Source organism: Diachasmimorpha longicaudata, unplaced genomic scaffold, assembly GCF_034640455.1.
Source record: "Diachasmimorpha longicaudata isolate KC_UGA_2023 unplaced genomic scaffold, iyDiaLong2 ctg00000229.1, whole genome shotgun sequence".
Lineage (NCBI taxonomy): Eukaryota > Metazoa > Arthropoda > Insecta > Hymenoptera > Braconidae > Diachasmimorpha > Diachasmimorpha longicaudata.
Window position 1 is genome coordinate 1 of NW_026974016.1, and position 5,000 is coordinate 5,000.

The window sequence follows — 5,000 nt, forward strand, 5'->3', positions numbered from 1 at the left end:
CAAGTAATTATTTTCAAAGTTGGGAAAAATGAAAAATTATTCTAAGTCCCCATTCGTAGTTCTTTTTGATTCGTATTGCTTCGGCGCAAAGTAGGTAGGGACACTTATGGATTTCTCAATTTTTGGATAGGGACAGCCGGATAGCCGTCATTCAGCATAAAAGCTATTGTTATATGCATAGTTTGATGTGAGGAATGGGAATTGATTGAAATTTTCACCCGCCAATTGCCGGCTGGCCTGATTTTAAGGTTTGAGAATCTTGACAACGATTTTGCATACCGACAAAAATAGCATCAAGCAAAAATATCACTTATTTTTCCAATTTTCGACTTGTAGAACGATCAAGTATACTATTCTTTGGATTCTAAGATTTTTTTCAAGTGATTATTTTCAAAGTTGGGAAAAATGAAAAATTATTCTAAGTCCCCATTCGTAGTTCTTTTTGATTCGTATTGCTTCGGCGCAAAGTAGGTAGGGACACTTATGGATTTCTCAATTTTTGGATAGGGACAGCCGGATAGCCGTCATTCAGCATAAAAGCTATTGTTATATGCATAGTTTGATGTGAGGAATGGGAATTGATTGAAATTTTCACCCGCCAATTGCCGGCTGGCCTGATTTTAAGGTTTGAGAATCTTGACAACGATTTTGCATACCGACAAAAATAGCATCAAGCAAAAATATCACTTATTTTTCCAATTTTCGACTTGTAGAACGATCAAGTATACTATTCTTTGGATTCTAAGATTTTTTTCAAGTGATTATTTTCAAAGTTGGGAAAAATGAAAAATTATTCTAAGTCCCCATTCGTAGTTCTTTTTGATTCGTATTGCTTCGGCGCAAAGTAGGTAGGGACACTTATGGATTTCTCAATTTTTGGATAGGGACAGCCGGATAGCCGTCATTCAGCATAAAAGCTATTGTTATATGCATAGTTTGATGTGAGGAATGGGAATTGATTGAAATTTTCACCCGCCAATTGCCGGCTGGCCTGATTTTAAGGTTTGAGAATCTTGACAACGATTTTGCATACCGACAAAAATAGCATCAAGCAAAAATATCACTTATTTTTCCAATTTTCGACTTGTAGAACGATCAAGTATACTATTCTTTGGATTCTAAGATTTTTTTCAAGTGATTATTTTCAAAGTTGGGAAAAATGAAAAATTATTCTAAGTCCCCATTCGTAGTTCTTTTTGATTCGTATTGCTTCGGCGCAAAGTAGGTAGGGACACTTATGGATTTCTCAATTTTTGGATAGGGACAGCCGGATAGCCGTCATTCAGCATAAAAGCTATTGTTATATGCATAGTTTGATGTGAGGAATGGGAATTGATTGAAATTTTCACCCGCCAATTGCCGGCTGGCCTGATTTTAAGGTTTGAGAATCTTGACAACGATTTTGCATACCGACAAAAATAGCATCAAGCAAAAATATCACTTATTTTTCCAATTTTCGACTTGTAGAACGATCAAGTATACTATTCTTTGGATTCTAAGATTTTTTTCAAGTGATTATTTTCAAAGTTGGGAAAAATGAAAAATTATTCTAAGTCCCCATTCGTAGTTCTTTTTGATTCGTATTGCTTCGGCGCAAAGTAGGTAGGGACACTTATGGATTTCTCAATTTTTGGATAGGGACAGCCGGATAGCCGTCATTCAGCATAAAAGCTATTGTTATATGCATAGTTTGATGTGAGGAATGGGAATTGATTGAAATTTTCACCCGCCAATTGCCGGCTGGCCTGATTTTAAGGTTTGAGAATCTTGACAACGATTTTGCATACCGACAAAAATAGCATCAAGCAAAAATATCACTTATTTTTCCAATTTTCGACTTGTAGAACGATCAAGTATACTATTCTTTGGATTCTAAGATTTTTTTCAAGTGATTATTTTCAAAGTTGGGAAAAATGAAAAATTATTCTAAGTCCCCATTCGTAGTTCTTTTTGATTCGTATTGCTTCGGCGCAAAGTAGGTAGGGACACTTATGGATTTCTCAATTTTTGGATAGGGACAGCCGGATAGCCGTCATTCAGCATAAAAGCTATTGTTATATGCATAGTTTGATGTGAGGAATGGGAATTGATTGAAATTTTCACCCGCCAATTGCCGGCTGGCCTGATTTTAAGGTTTGAGAATCTTGACAACGATTTTGCATACCGACAAAAATAGCATCAAGCAAAAATATCACTTATTTTTCCAATTTTCGACTTGTAGAACGATCAAGTATACTATTCTTTGGATTCTAAGATTTTTTTCAAGTGATTATTTTCAAAGTTGGGAAAAATGAAAAATTATTCTAAGTCCCCATTCGTAGTTCTTTTTGATTCGTATTGCTTCGGCGCAAAGTAGGTAGGGACACTTATGGATTTCTCAATTTTTGGATAGGGACAGCCGGATAGCCGTCATTCAGCATAAAAGCTATTGTTATATGCATAGTTTGATGTGAGGAATGGGAATTGATTGAAATTTTCACCCGCCAATTGCCGGCTGGCCTGATTTTAAGGTTTGAGAATCTTGACAACGATTTTGCATACCGACAAAAATAGCATCAAGCAAAAATATCACTTATTTTTCCAATTTTCGACTTGTAGAACGATCAAGTATACTATTCTTTGGATTCTAAGATTTTTTTCAAGTGATTATTTTCAAAGTTGGGAAAAATGAAAAATTATTCTAAGTCCCCATTCGTAGTTCTTTTTGATTCGTATTGCTTCGGCGCAAAGTAGGTAGGGACACTTATGGATTTCTCAATTTTTGGATAGGGACAGCCGGATAGCCGTCATTCAGCATAAAAGCTATTGTTATATGCATAGTTTGATGTGAGGAATGGGAATTGATTGAAATTTTCACCCGCCAATTGCCGGCTGGCCTGATTTTAAGGTTTGAGAATCTTGACAACGATTTTGCATACCGACAAAAATAGCATCAAGCAAAAATATCACTTATTTTTCCAATTTTCGACTTGTAGAACGATCAAGTATACTATTCTTTGGATTCTAAGATTTTTTTCAAGTGATTATTTTCAAAGTTGGGAAAAATGAAAAATTATTCTAAGTCCCCATTCGTAGTTCTTTTTGATTCGTATTGCTTCGGCGCAAAGTAGGTAGGGACACTTATGGATTTCTCAATTTTTGGATAGGGACAGCCGGATAGCCGTCATTCAGCATAAAAGCTATTGTTATATGCATAGTTTGATGTGAGGAATGGGAATTGATTGAAATTTTCACCCGCCAATTGCCGGCTGGCCTGATTTTAAGGTTTGAGAATCTTGACAACGATTTTGCATACCGACAAAAATAGCATCAAGCAAAAATATCACTTATTTTTCCAATTTTCGACTTGTAGAACGATCAAGTATACTATTCTTTGGATTCTAAGATTTTTTTCAAGTGATTATTTTCAAAGTTGGGAAAAATGAAAAATTATTCTAAGTCCCCATTCGTAGTTCTTTTTGATTCGTATTGCTTCGGCGCAAAGTAGGTAGGGACACTTATGGATTTCTCAATTTTTGGATAGGGACAGCCGGATAGCCGTCATTCAGCATAAAAGCTATTGTTATATGCATAGTTTGATGTGAGGAATGGGAATTGATTGAAATTTTCACCCGCCAATTGCCGGCTGGCCTGATTTTAAGGTTTGAGAATCTTGACAACGATTTTGCATACCGACAAAAATAGCATCAAGCAAAAATATCACTTATTTTTCCAATTTTCGACTTGTAGAACGATCAAGTATACTATTCTTTGGATTCTAAGATTTTTTTCAAGTGATTATTTTCAAAGTTGGGAAAAATGAAAAATTATTCTAAGTCCCCATTCGTAGTTCTTTTTGATTCGTATTGCTTCGGCGCAAAGTAGGTAGGGACACTTATGGATTTCTCAATTTTTGGATAGGGACAGCCGGATAGCCGTCATTCAGCATAAAAGCTATTGTTATATGCATAGTTTGATGTGAGGAATGGGAATTGATTGAAATTTTCACCCGCCAATTGCCGGCTGGCCTGATTTTAAGGTTTGAGAATCTTGACAACGATTTTGCATACCGACAAAAATAGCATCAAGCAAAAATATCACTTATTTTTCCAATTTTCGACTTGTAGAACGATCAAGTATACTATTCTTTGGATTCTAAGATTTTTTTCAAGTGATTATTTTCAAAGTTGGGAAAAATGAAAAATTATTCTAAGTCCCCATTCGTAGTTCTTTTTGATTCGTATTGCTTCGGCGCAAAGTAGGTAGGGACACTTATGGATTTCTCAATTTTTGGATAGGGACAGCCGGATAGCCGTCATTCAGCATAAAAGCTATTGTTATATGCATAGTTTGATGTGAGGAATGGGAATTGATTGAAATTTTCACCCGCCAATTGCCGGCTGGCCTGATTTTAAGGTTTGAGAATCTTGACAACGATTTTGCATACCGACAAAAATAGCATCAAGCAAAAATATCACTTATTTTTCCAATTTTCGACTTGTAGAACGATCAAGTATACTATTCTTTGGATTCTAAGATTTTTTTCAAGTGATTATTTTCAAAGTTGGGAAAAATGAAAAATTATTCTAAGTCCCCATTCGTAGTTCTTTTTGATTCGTATTGCTTCGGCGCAAAGTAGGTAGGGACACTTATGGATTTCTCAATTTTTGGATAGGGACAGCCGGATAGCCGTCATTCAGCATAAAAGCTATTGTTATATGCATAGTTTGATGTGAGGAATGGGAATTGATTGAAATTTTCACCCGCCAATTGCCGGCTGGCCTGATTTTAAGGTTTGAGAATCTTGACAACGATTTTGCATACCGACAAAAATAGCATCAAGCAAAAATATCACTTATTTTTCCAATTTTCGACTTGTAGAACGATCAAGTATACTATTCTTTGGATTCTAAGATTTTTTTCAAGTGATTATTTTCAAAGTTGGGAAAAATGAAAAATTATTCTAAGTCCCCATTCGTAGTTCTTTTTGATTCGTATTGCTTCGGCGCAAAGTAGGTAGG